Source organism: Capra hircus, chromosome 12 (assembly GCF_001704415.2).
Source record: "Capra hircus breed San Clemente chromosome 12, ASM170441v1, whole genome shotgun sequence".
NCBI lineage: Eukaryota > Metazoa > Chordata > Mammalia > Artiodactyla > Bovidae > Capra > Capra hircus.
The window spans coordinates 52498337-52512859 of NC_030819.1; the positions used below are offsets into that span (position 1 = coordinate 52498337).

Here is a 14523-nt window from a genome sequence, read left to right on the forward strand (position 1 = left end):
TGACCCCCCATAGAGTTTGCAAGATGTGAGCTATCACACACAGGACAGACAGACAGCAAGTCCTACTGCAGAGCACAGGGAACTACATTCAACATCCTGTGACAGACCACAGTGGAAGAGAGTAAAAAAAAAGTATATAGTAATACCTATAACTGAGTCACTTTCCTGTACAGCAGAAATTAACACAACATTACAAATCAACAATGCTCCAAATAAAAACGAAATAAAAGGGCTCAGAAAAAAAAAAAAGGACCTATTTCATGGGGGAAGAAGCACAGAGGTCACTAGGTTCAAACTGTAGTTGGGATTCCATGCTCTGGTGTGCCAAAACCTTCAGCTTTGACATCACATTTATATTAACTGCAAATCTGTGAACTCACTTTAAGAGAGATTTTGTTTAAAAGATGTATGTGTGTGAATCTGTGTGCCTTCTATATAAAAAGCATATGCATATCTTTTACTGTATAAATTCTCTGTTCTCTATAGTGCAGAAAATTGTTCCTTCTTTGAAGAGGCTCTCTCTAGATGAGGCGGGTCACTTATTTCCTCTCTCATTTTTGTTTTTTTCCCAGTTGTCTACAGTGAGCAAGTCCTATTGTGAAACGACACCTACTAACAAACAGCTTCCTTCCATTTCCTCAGGACAGGAAGACGCTAACTTTCTACCTTCAGGAGCAAGGAGACAACACACGCAGCATAGTGATCATGTGGTCATCCCCCAATAAACGGCTGAAAACTGAGTCCATGTGTGCAGGCTCTGGGGTGACAGACCCCTCATCTCACTCCACCAGCTCAGACCTTCAGGGGCTCGTGTCTGATCTATACAGTGGGGACAGCCAGCCTCCCACAATGCTCCCAGTTCTTGAGAACGTGTGGGGATTAATAAACAGGACTGCAGCTGCTCTCACAACCCTAGTCCGCAATCACTGGCTGGTTCCCAGACTTCACAGCACGAGGGGTCAATGGGCAGAGCTGCAACATCAACTAAGACACCCACCCCGACCACGTGCTTTCCCAGAGGCTTTTCTTATCCTTAATTATCTGTGGCTGTTTCTACTGACTCAGGGCATCTCACTCTTAAATCCAGCTAAGGCTTCAATAAATTACAAAGAGCCAAAACGTGCACACATATGAACACACACACACTACACTCACAAAACTAGAGAGGTTTTAAATCTATCCCATGCAAATATATATATCTTTAAATATTTTTTTGTTTGTTTGTGCCAGGTCTGGTCTATATGTGGGCTCTGGTTCCCTGCCCAGGGATTGAACCCCACCCCCCTGTATTGGGAGCTTGGAGTCTTAGCCACTGGACCACTAGGGAAGTCCCCCCTTGCAAATATTTCTCAAAAATGAATTAAAAGAGTCAAATTTTTAAAAACAATTAAAAGACAGTCATTGACTAGGAGTGTATGTGTCCTTAATTAAGGCAGTGCTTCATTGCAGGAGGGACTCAAAAGACTCCTCGAAGTTGCTTCCCAGAGCAGCTCACTGTCTATGAGCTAAGGCTGCTTCCCATAGGCTCCAAGTCCAGATTACGACACCTGTCAACTTGTTTAACACAGAATGTCCCATAAGGCCACAAATGCCTTTTTTCACAGTAACATGTACTACCACCTCAAAGGCTGCTGTCCAGGGACCAGCAGCACAGGGTGACCAGGGAGCTGGTGGGAAGTGAACCCTTGGGGCCCCATCCCGGCCTGTGGAATCACAGCCTGACTCAGGTCTGAGAACTGTTAATTCACAAATGAGTGAAGCCCGTGGAACGCAAGGGTGGACCTGCTTTTAATGAAGTGAAACGCTGAATGCTAAGACACAAAGCAGGGAAATGCGGGAACTCATTCTGATGAGCACACTTTCTAAGGGAGACTGAAATCCAGCAGGAGGCAAGGGAAATCCAGAGTGCTTTTATTTTCTTAAAAAAAAAAAAAAAAAAAAAAATTTTTTTTCTTTTGTTGTTGTTAAAATTGCAAGTTTTCAAAAAAAAAAAAAACAACCTCTCTTGGCTGCATTTCCTTGGCACTGTCTTAACTTGGGTCCACGGCTCCCTTTCACTCTCCCTGGGCAGCTTCTTTCCCAAGGACTTTTTCTAAATCCAGAGATGGGGTCAGGGAGATTAAGGTCCTTGGGATCTTAGGATTTTAAACCAAAGGCATTTGCTGAGTAAATTTACTGTACTGAGCACACACTCAAAACAAACATAAAGATAAAAAGAAGGAAAAAAAAGTAAATAAACAAAACTGCATCTTCCTCAAAGGAAGATGAACCAACAACACTTCTAAGATACTTTGGAAGAACCTACAGAGGCAGTTTGACTTTAAGATTTAAAAAATTATTTAGTGATTAGAGCCTATATTAACCAGAACAATAAGAATATTGCAACAAAGACCTTAAGTATAGCTGAAGGAAGTCTTGATCCCCTCCACGCTCTACCCCCAACCTCCACCCCTGGGAATAGTCTATTCTCCTTGGATAAGACGCTGCTACAGGGTTGAGACTAGGATGTCACCAACCTTGACTACTGGTAGGAAGAATTAAGAAAAGGATTGAGTCCCACTGGAGAGCAGAAAAACCCCAACTGTACATTAATATCAAATATTTGGAAGTCAGGATAAAATAAAAGTTGGAAGCACACAGGATGTTATGATCACGTTTAGTCTACAGATATAGAAGGAACTAAGGCTATTTTTGGCAGAGTGGCCCTAAGACCCACACACAGTTACACCCACATTTCTGGAAAAGGAGGGGGTAAGTTAGTGGTGGTGCCTCTACTTAAACCGGCACTCATCCCTTTACCCTCCAGGACCAGCTCTTGAGATGACCAGGGGGTCGTTAAGGCTGCACTTGGCTCCGAGTTACTGGCATCTCCGTAAGTACAAAATGGTTCAGGTCTTCTAACGTGGCCGCCTTAGGATTTGGGGCAGAAAGGTCAGCACTGGCCATCTGCTCAGCAACTGACACTCCCAGCTTCGGCTTCGCCAAAGCTGCAGCTCCCTGCATGGCTCAGAGACTCCCTTAACCTGGGAATATTCTAGAACCTCCCTCACCCCAGGATTGGGTACCACCCCACCACCAAGACCTGCAAGACAGCCACAGGGTGGTAGGATGCCAAGGACAGGCATGCTGTGCCCCGACCAGCACTGCCGCCAGCTTCAGAGAGTGAGCTGGAGGCTGGGACACATCAGAACCGAGGCAGCTCCTGCCCCCGCTGGACTGAGCGCCAGCCCAGACCACTGGTGAGCACCCAGAGTCACGAGGAACACAGCAAGGGCTCTGAGTCCACCCAGTCACTACCCTCGCTGCTGATGCCCTAAAGCTGGGATGGGGGTGATTTCTGAACAGGAAGTGATCAGCTTCACCCACTATGAGTTAGTCAGACTCATGGGCTTCCCTGTGGCTCGGCAGTAAAGAACCCTCCTGCCAGTGCAGGAGACCCAGAAGAGCCAGCTATTCCTGCTGGAGAATCCCATGGACAGAGGAGCCTAGCAGGCTACAGTCCATGGGGTCGCAAAGAGTTGGACACGACTGAGCGACTAACCAACCACTCAGACCCACAGTACCCTTGTCTTTTAGCATAAATAATGGAGTGTCCAGAGGGGTCCCTGTACTCTGAATGGATTACAGACAGACACCAGCACTAATCTTATAGGCCATAGTTACACCATTTTTGAGAGAAGCAGAACACAGAACAGAGACCCTCAACACAGTACATAACGTTTTCTAGCCCACACGGTCGCACAACCCACCATAGATCCCATTTTGGTCAGCTGCCTGCTGGCAGAAGGCAAGGCAGGCCCTACGCAGGTCTTCCTGAAACACTGCTCAGCAGCCAGACGCCTGAGCACAGAGGGCAGGCTCGTCACTCCAACACACAGAGAACGGAGCGCAGGTGACAACAAGGAGCAGTGGGAACCGAAGACAGAGGATGAGCCGTGGGTCTTCAAAGCTGCTCTTTTCCACCGGAGGTGCCGAGTGCCCGCCCACCCTAACAGACAGAAGATGCACTCTCAATGCCTTATGAACGCCACCCCGCTCCAAACACAGCCCAAAGACACTGGTCCTCTTGGGCTCCGACTACAACTTTTAGGCTAATTCAGAAACAGATCCAAAATTCCCCTTTAAAAGACAAGGTGCCGTCTCAACGTGACAACCGAGGCCTGTGCCATCTTCTGTGAACAGCCATGTGGGGTTTTCATCCTTCAAGGCCTGGGACACATTTCAAACATAACAAGAGCAAATCAGAAAGTGGATGAACTTCACTTTTGTCTTTGTTTTAATAAAAGGCAATTATTAGGCGTGGCCTTAAAAACTGACACACGGGTGAACTTCTGTGCACATAAACAAAATAACTTTGTGTTCCATGCTGGAAAAGCGTAGCATCTGGGAGACAGTGAGTGGTATGGGAGCAACGCAGGCTTTGGGGTCTGTCTGATCTGCTCTGATCACCGGCTTCACTGTCTTATGACTTAAGCCCCACTTAGCTGAGCGAGAAAAAGCATAGCCTTAAAGTTTTCAAGCCTCAGATTCCTCATCCACAAGACAGAGACAGGCATGCAGGCCAGGTGCTTGGCTTGGTGGTGATTTGCTTCACGTTTGTCTCTTTGCGCTCTTCCTCTTGACTTTTAATATTCTTTCTTTTCCTTCTCTTTTAAAAAAAAATTTTTAGAGATGTACAGTTGACTTACAACATTGTGTTAGCCTCAGGCATATGGCAAAGTGATTAGTTATACACATACAAATAAATATATTCTTTTTCATATTCTTTCCCATTACCATTTATTATAGGGTATTGAATATAGTCCCCCATTCTTTTCTTTTTAAAATCCAGTTTCTGAGACTTGGCATTAGACGCACGGTATTTTGAAAACTTTTTAAACTCTGTACTTTAGAATGATTGGAACAAATACATGTGTTAGAACTGAGAATGTTTTAAAGGTTAGAAAGATGAGAATTTCAAGAGTTTGATGGAAAAACGTTAAAAAAAACACTTCATGATGTTTTTCTGAGACAGGAAGAACACTCTCTTTCTTTTAAAAAAAAAAAAAAAACAACTTGATTTTGGGCAACGATAAGGCTGAGACAGCAGCCAAAGCTGCTGGAGCTGACACCTGTCTCAGATTTGCAGGCCTGTGGTCTAAGGGCTGTCTTCAGACAAAAGGAACAGAATCCTCTTGATTCACAAATAAAAACACCCAGTGCCCGTGAACCCAGGCAAGAGCCTGAAATGGGATGGAGACAGCAAAGAACCAGACCCGGCCCCATCCACAACTGACCATCAGGGCTCCACCATCCCCATCCTTCAACCAGCCTCCCAGGAGCTCCGCTATAATCACCTACTCCAACGGTGCTGAGCAAGGACCAGACGACTCTGTACTTTCTCTCTGATTCCTCATTGAGAGAAAACGTTAGGAAAGCAGATGCAGAGGTTATCCAGAGAATAAGAGATCAGATGAGGTTTTCTGGTGCGGCTAAAGTAATCTCAAGGCATTAGACACCCCTCAGCACCTGCTATTGCTTTTCTTTTCTTCTTTCAACAAAAAGTTTAGGCATTTCTAGGACACACTTTGGGAAATCTCTGATGAGGTCTGAAATTTGGGGTCAAGAGAGTTAAAAGAAAACATTCAGTCGAGTTACCTTTCCCCCTCCTAATAACCTGAGTGTCTGCCCTTTAGATGGATTTAACTCACATCTGGATAATAATTAAACAGAACACTGTCACACATGGACTCCTGGATAACTCCTAGGGCTGTCTGTACACATTAGAGTAAATGACCTGTCAACAGTTAAACTGCTGGTTACTGAGGCTGAGTTAGTAACTCAGAACTCTGGCTGGAAATACAACCCATTTGTCACCAGAATTATGACTGCTTCTCTTTACTGCACACTTACAGCGTACCAGATCATTCTCACACATCTGTGGACAACAGTAATATTTCCTACTGAGAGACGAGAACATTAAGACTGGGGTGTGAAATGACTTGCCAAGGTCAATGAGGGACCAGGACTCAACTCTGTTTGGTGACCCAAATGCCAGTTCATAAGAAAATCTACTTTCATAACAATCACTAGAATAGAACATCGCCAGAATGATAGATTATAAGTAGGATTATCAACAACAAAAAACTAAGGCAAAAGGAAAAAAACCTATTTTTTTTTTTGTTCTGACCATATGAAAAATTAATCTAAAGAGTCTTAACAAATTTATTAACTTTACAACAAGACTTTTCAAAAAATATGGCTCGGTAATTTCTTGTTGCTGTTGTTTAGTTGCTGAGTCCTGTCCAACTTTTTTCAATCCCATGGACTGTCACCCACCAGACTCCTCTGTCCATGGGATTTCTCAGGCAACAATAGTGAAGTGGGTTGCCATTTTCTTCTCCAGGGGATCTTTGAGACCCAGGGATCAAACCCATGTTTCCTGCATTGCAGGCAGATTCTTTACTGCTGAGCCAGTAATTTCTTAAAATTTATTTGATTAAAGAAAAAAAATCAGAGCTTCCCTTGTGGTTTAGATGGTAAAGAATCTGCCTGCAGTGCAAGAGAACCCCAGTTTGATATCTAGGTTGGGAAGATCCCCTGGAAAAGTGAATGGCTACCCACTCCAGTATTTTTGTCTGGAGAATCACATGGAGAGAGGAACCTATCAGGCTATAGGCCATGGGATCGCACAGAGTTGGACACGACTGAGCGACTAATGATTAAATTGCCCCCAGTTTCTTAATGTTGGGGCATTACATCAGAACTCTAAACCAAGGAATGGAACTTTCTGGTGTATATTTAACAGGACTACTTCAAAAATATTTAATAACATTGATATGGTCCTATTAATGAACTTTCACATATGGTAACATAAAGCCAAGATAATTTTTAATATGGTAGCGAAACAAATAGTTTTTAACTAGTCCTAACACTTAGAGGAAATTTTCAGCTATCAAATCAGAAAACCAGCACGGATAAACCAAACAGATAGAACCCCTCCACACTCATACACAAGGTGTGGACTTTTCCCCACAACCTTGCAGACACCCTCTGTGCATCCTGGCTCTGCCTTCCCACTGAACCAAAACTGTTTTTCTCAAAACCACCAAGTCTGTGGGCTTCCCTCGTGGCTCGGTGGTAAAGAACTCACCTGCCAATGCAGGAGACATGAGTTCAATCCCTGATCCTGGAAGGTCCCACATGCCACGGAGCAACTAAGCCTGAGCGCCACAACTATTGAGCCTGTGCTCTAGAGCCTGGGAGCTGCAACGAGAAAAGCCACAGCAATGAGAAGCCCATGCACCGAAAGCAGAGGAAAGCCTGCAGAGCAACGAAGACCCAGCACAACAACAACAACAAACCCAGCAGGTTCCTAATTGCTGCTGGACCCATGGAAATGGCTCAGAGCACTCAGCTTGACCCTTGTCACAGGTGACACAGTAAGCACTGCCTCCCTGGGGCTCAGCATCCTTGGACAACTGGACACCACTCACCCGTCTGGCCATTCCATTTCTATCTTCACTGTGGATTTCTTTTCCTGCATGGGCCCCCCGGTGCTGCCCCCTCTTCTCACTCCACACACACCCTGCTGGTACCTCTCCCTCACCGGCCTGGAGAACAGCCATCCATGTGTGGACCACTCCTCCCAGAACTCCCCTCGAGCCTGGGCCTCCGTCCTCATCAGACCGCATCGTGCAGGTCGGGTGATGAGATCTCCACCCAGCTGTCCCACCAGTGCCTCCAGCTCCAAGGCCTGGAACGGACCCGAGCCCCGCACTCGTGTGGTTTTCTCCTATACTCCCCTTCACCCAGGTGCAGGGAGGGTCTGCCTCCCAAACATCCAGACAATGGCTGGGCTTTCAGGTCTTTGCTTTTCCAAGAGAACCATCATGTTCTTGGTTAAGGGCTCTGTCCACTGGTTGTCCGCTCTGTCCCCAAGCAGGTCCACAGTTTAGCTAGTAAGTTACCAAACGCAAAGCGAACCACTTAAAACCCTCCTGTGGTTCCTGGCTCTTCCAGGACAGGCCCTGAGGAAGGCCCTGAGCAGGCCGTTCCCTCCTACCTGCAGTGGTCTAATTCCTGGTACAGACCTGCAGATCACCCCACTACAGGCACTAAGTGTGGTCAATCTGCCTGGAAGACCCACGGCAGACCCAATACATCCACCTCACGCCCCGAACCTTAAACTTCTACATACAAAGGTGCAGCTGCCTCATCAGTGTCATCCCCAAGGACCAGAGGTCTCCCTCACACGTCATCACGGGACGGGGGTTCTGCATGTGAGACCACGATGTACCAACTGTGATGGCCAGTTCTGGATGCTCTTAAGTGATAACCGGAAGCATTCTGAGCTCAGAGTTCCCGGTTTTTCCACATTTTACGCTCTCAGTTCTTATCTGACTGAAATAACTTTTTAGCAATTCATCTTTATCAAGAGTTCAGTTGTCTTAAATGTGAGTCTCTTCTGAGTCTCACATTTACATTTCATTTGCTTATGGAGCTAGACAAGCTCCATGACCGCAGCAATGACCACAGCTGTCAGAGCCAGGCTGCAGCCATGTCCCTGACTCCCGGTAAGGACACAACCCACCCATGAGAGCAATGATGGGTGCTGTGTCATCCCCCCCGCCTCTCAGCCATTCCAAGTGAGCCCTGGGCAGGAGTGGGCACCACCTGCACCGAGGACACATCCCTTTGGTTGAGTTAAGCATGTGGTTGGGTAAAGAAAGCTTCTGAGGGGCGACCTGACCCTGAGCTTCTCAAGCAGGCTCTCCTCCTCCCGCCCCCACCCTCTGTACTGGCTGCTTCCCAGCCTAGAACAAACACACCTTCTCCAGCAACAGATTCCACCTAAGTCCCGCTCAGCCTTCAATCTCAGCTTTGCTGTGGCTTTCCCAGGAAAGCCTGGGACTCCCTGGATGGGATCTGCTGCCCTGTGGTTACACTCACCTCCTTGGGCGCTGCCGTGGCTTTCCGGGCCGGCCACCTGCCAGGCGGTTCTGTGAGCTCGGCGACTGGCTTCCTGGAACCCGCCAGCCTGCACCCCAGGGCCCCTCTTATCACAGGGGACCTGTGTACACACACATGTTATGCACAGCAGCATGTAACTGTGCTCTGTGCATCCATAAAATGAGATGTCTCCTAACCCAAGGGCGAAGTGAAAACTCAGCTCGAAAAGGTTTCGGGCACCCTGCTCACGTCCTGAAAAGCCACTCTTAATCTCCTAGTGGCATGTCCCGCGTTATTTCCGGATAATATTAAGCTCATCGACTTCATAAGGGGGCCAGGTAAGCTGGCTTCTAGAACCGACACTAGTTCCTAAGTGGGGAAAAGAAAAGAGCGCCTACACAAGGAGATCTCCCGGTCTGAGATATCAGTGCACCCCCGCCCAAAATCAGCTGGGAGAACCGGAAGTTGCGGAGGGAACAACGTCCCCGAGGGGTCACCCCAGCCGCTCCATGAAAGTGCTGGGCTTCAGGGGTGGGGGCCTCTGGACACACGCCTCTCCCAGTGGACACACCAGCCTTGAAACTGTGGGGAACGTTCACCCGAGGAAAGCCTGGCGGGGAGGGGGCGACCGTTGGGGGAGCACACGCAACCCCTCCCTCCCCGCCGGCGCGCGGCATCCCTCGCGCAGGACCGCAGGGCAACACAGCATCCCGCGCGCAGGACCGCGGGGCAACCCAGCATCCCGCGCGCAGGACCGCGGGGCAACCCAGCATCCCGCGCGCAGGACCGCGGGGCAACCCAGCATCCCGCGCGCAGGACCGCGGGGCAACCCAGCATCCCGCGCGCAGGACCGCGGGGCAACCCAGCATCCCGCGCGCAGGACCGCGGGGCAACCCAGCATCCCGCGCGCAGGACCGCGGGGCAACCCAGCATCCCGCGCGCAGGACCGCGGGGCAACACAGCATCCCGCGCGCAGGACCGCAGGCCTTCCAGCGCCAGGTGCGCGCGGCTGCGGTTTGGGAGAGGCCTCGGTTCCCTGGCGGCTTCCCCCGGAGGTCTCGTAGGTTTGCGGAAAGCCGGGCAGGTTGTTAGGGCCGCGAGCCCACCCCGCAGAGCACCCTGGTCTCAGGGCGGGTTGAGTTGGACCAGCCCCTGTGCGCCCTCCTCCGCGGACCCCACAGAGCACAAGGGCAACCCTGCTGTGCGGGCGGGACCCCTGGAGGCGGTCCAGGCCACACCCCTTCGGAGTTGGACCCCCACCCCGCTCTACAAAGGGCCTCTGTGTGTTCTCCACAAAAGGAAAAATGGAGTATCTTGAACTTCTCACCACCAAGTACCTCATTTTGTAAATTCTTAATCCCCACTCTTATCTCTAGATTTATATTCTTGTTGTAGGCCCTGATCAATTGCTCTGCGGTCTGTAGTATTTTTTCTTGCTTTCTTACTGACAGCGAACTGGAAATTTTTAAAACCTCAGAGTACGTTTTTCAAAATAGCTCCTCTCTCATCAACACCTTGGAGAAGGCAATGGCACCCCACTCCAGCACTCTTGCCTGGAAAATCCCATGGATGGAGGAGTCTGGTGGGCTGCAGTCCATGGGGTCACTAAGAGCTGGACATGACTGAGCAACTTCACTTTCACTTTTCCCTTTCATGCATTGGAGAAGGAAATGGCAACCCACTCCAGTGTTCTTGCCTGGAGAATCCCAGGGACGGGGGAGTCTGGTGGGCTGCTGTCCATGGGGTCGCAGAGTCGGACACGACTGAAGCGACTTAGCAGCAGTAGCAGCAGCACCAACCCCTGGCTAGCTCTGATGTGCTTCACAGATACATGGCCTGTTGCATAATTTCGGTTATTCTTTTGTAGAACACGATGTTTTATATAAATATATATATATGCACATCACTCTATATACCAAGCTTTTAAAGAACGGATTCTTTGGTTTTTTCCACATGAAAAATGTACACGGCTGGTTATGAGTTTAAGCCTCAGGACCCCCTTGTTAACAGCTTAAATGATGACATCATCCTACTGAAGACAGATTCTGGCCCGGCTCATTGGATAGCTACCCTGATTTAATGTCATCCTCTTTCTTACCTTGTGAAGTGACCATATTACATTCATAAGAAATTAAGGTATGAAAGTCAAATCAAATCAAATCAAGCAATAATTTGAGTAAATTTCAAAATATTTTTAAAAGCCATAGAAAGTCCAATCAAGTCAACTCATGCTTTTCTCCACTTTTTACACTTAGTTATCATTGTACCTAACCTGGCCATTTTCTCTCCTCTGTTGTTCTCCTTCCTGGGGAACAGTTCAGACATCACTTGGTTTGCCTTACAGGAGAAAACTCATCTGAACTCGACGGGGAGGGTGGGTAGAAAGAGAAGCATGCGTAGACACGAGAATAAGAATTCTGAAGGGCGATCAAACTGGACTTCTGACCAGAACAGGTGGAGCAGTTACCGAAGGGAGAATGGCAGCGACAGAAGCAAGTTTGGGAAACTCAGGCTGCCATGGAATAAGCTGCCTTGGATGTAGGAGAAAAATATCATAAAGGAAAAACACAGATGGCAGTGAAGACAGTCTCCTAAGAAAAAGTGAGCATGCACAGGCACGGCTGCTCAGACCCAAGGATGACCAAGGGGCACAGCCCCCATCGCCAATAAAGCCCCAGGGTTTGGCCATGAACTTGACAAAAGCACCTCGGTAACTCGCGGTGGAATTCTGTTATCCAATGCCACACCCAAGCAAATGGGTGAACGTGACCCAGGGCTGCTCGGTGCCACCTCTCCCCAGACACCCATGAGCCAGGGGGGAGATGAGACGGTGCTCTAAGCAAAGGGAGGGAGGAGGGGAAGTTCTGGAAGGGAACTCAGGACGAGTTCACTTTCACCTAAAAGGATTAGGTCTTCGCTTCTCAAAAAAATTAAATTGCTACGTTCAACTCTACATTTTGAGAAATTGTTACTTTCCGGGTGCATCTTGATTTGAATATTTTTGAGAGCACCTGACCAGGGAGGAGGAAATATACTGTTCACTATTTTAAAAAGGTTTTATTCTAGGAAATTGCAAACAAACTCAGAAGTAGAAAAATTATATGATGAACCTATAAGGATCAATATTTTATCAATCTTTTCCAACTAGGTCTTTTTGGATATTTTAAAGCAAATCTCGAATATATAATTTCATGCAACAAATATTTAGTATGCACCCAAATGAATAAGGACTGAAAAATAACTGCACTATCATTACCGTGATAATGAACAAAGTTGACAGTAATTCCTTCTCTGAATACTGAGTCCATATGAAAATGTCCCTCCCCATCTCAAAATGACCTTTTTACAGCTGGTTGGTTGGTATCAGAATCCAAACAAGGTCCACACACTACATTTACCAAACACAATTCAGATCAAACCAGATCTGTCCATTTGGGTGGCATCTACCAGGGATTCTGCATGCAACTCTCAGCTCCTGAGCTGGGTGCATTCCAGCACGTCGGTGGGAGGGGAACTGGGCCCCCAGACTGCCCATTCCTGAGGCAGCTGAGGGGCCAGCTCCTGGCAGATGGAGAAGAAGGGGTCTGGGAGACAGGAATGCTGGAGCTGGCCTGTCAGATTCTCACCATCCCCCAGGCTTCCCAAATCACACGATGGACAAGGCAGCATCTGTTAGTGGGCCGGGGGCCAAGGGATCCAGGACTCCCGTGGTGGTGTGAGGTCTACACGGAAGAGCAGATGTCATTTCTGTCCTGGGCAGCAGGGCCAGCTTGGCCACTGGGATGGTCCCTCCCACCGGACCTCTGGCTGTGCTAAACTTATCACAGGGTCCCTAGGGACAAAACTGACGAGGGACTCCATGAAGGTGCTGCTTGATTCGTAGGGCAGCAAATCCCCAAGTCAGTGGGCAGAAGGCACACATGAGCCACCACCGCAGGGATCCGGGGATCTCGCCCCACGCCCAGAGCTAAACTGGTTCCAACTCAGAGCCTCCTCCTGAGGCAGAAGGCAGATGACCATGGGGTGGGGGGGGTGGGGGGTCCCATTTCTACAACCCTTCCTTCCTGTGAATTCCTTGGTGATGGAGCCCAGGAAAGGGAGGTCCCCCAGCTTCTAAGCGATGCTCTGTCGGAAATTTCTGACTGAGAGGCCTCAGTAGGGGTTACACATGTGGACCGGAGTGAATGGCTTGGCTGAGAAGCCCCTGGAGGAGCTTGGGAAGGACACTGTGGGTTACCGGATTGCTCTGGGGAGGATGTGACTGGACATATCAGAACACACCCCGGCACAGGAAACCACCCGTCCCATGGAAATCCACTGCAAACGAGGCTGTTTAACAACTGTGTGACATTATGTACACCCCGCAAATGCCCATCTTTGTTCCTGGTCATCTTGATGCTGACTCAGCGGGTTCAAAAAATAAAACGGCCCTGGTGGCAGAAACGGATGCCAAGCCTGGGCTAAACCACGGGTGTCCCCTCAACAAAGTTAATGATACGGTGCCTTGAAGGACCCAGACGGCTACTTGTGGGGAGCTGATTACAGTGGACCCTTTTCACAATAGGTGGTTTGTCTTTCCTGGAAGAGACACTTATTCTAGATTTGGGTTTGTTTGTTTTGCCTATCAGAGTCCTGCTGGAATCTCCCCGGAGGGGGCGCTGTTCAAGGCAGTGCAGAAATGGAGGGGTCAACACGGGGGTTCACGATCACTTAATAATACACTTGCAAAGTGTTTTCTTTCCATCCAGTAACTGCTCTGTCAAAGCTGAATCTCCTCCCCTCTCAGGAGGGGCTCCTGGCAGCACCCCAGCCCTGGTGCCACTGGCTCTGAGCCCAGGCCGGGCTGGTGAACCTCCTCGTGCATGAGGAATGAGCACCCGGGGAAAACGTGGTGTCCTCTGCGGTCTCTGCCACCAGCATTTCCCAACTGGACAAATGCGGCAACCTTCAATCAGCCTCCTTCCTCTGGCCTCACTCCCCAACGGCCTTGCTCTCTGAAGCCCAGCTGGCAATGGCTTCCGCTTCACTTGGAACAACCCTGACTCCTCGAAACCTGCGATGCCCTTTCTATGCAGACTCTCTTTAGCCTCCGGGCTGCCCTGGCCTCCCCGGCCCTGGACTCCCGAGCTCCAGGCACCCGGCCTTCTCGCTGAACCTTGGACACACTGAGCTCCTGCCTGACCTGGGCATTCGATGCTCCTTTGACTGGAACCTCTGTTCCCTCAGATCTTCGCTCCCTGCTCATCTTCCAACAAGCCTTGGCTCTAAGGTCACCTCCTCAGAGACATGAGGTCGCCCTCCCCTACTCCCACCTTCCCCTTCTCCAGAAGGCTCACTAGTGCCCAAGGGAGCCCTGCGTATCCACTCACTGGTTCTGTTCACATGCTTTGCGATGCTTGACTCTCTGCTTTACTCCGACAGTAACAGTGGTGCCTGGCTCAGAGCGGACGCTCCACATATTTTTCTTTCTTTTTTTGCAGACTGACAGGTTTTCAACTAAGAGGGGAATAAAGGAGACTGTGATGACTGGAAGCAAGCTCAGAATCTTGGAGAACAGGCTTGGAGCACCTCAGAGGGCAGAGATAAGCACCA

The 14523-nt window shown here is 49.0% G+C and overlaps 1 protein-coding gene across 2 annotated transcripts in view; it reads right to left on the reverse strand.

Annotated features, from left to right (window-relative positions):
• Positions 1-14523, reverse strand: part of SPATA13 (spermatogenesis associated 13) — a 106785-nt gene that overhangs the window by 25300 nt on the left and 66962 nt on the right. The window lies entirely within an intron of this gene.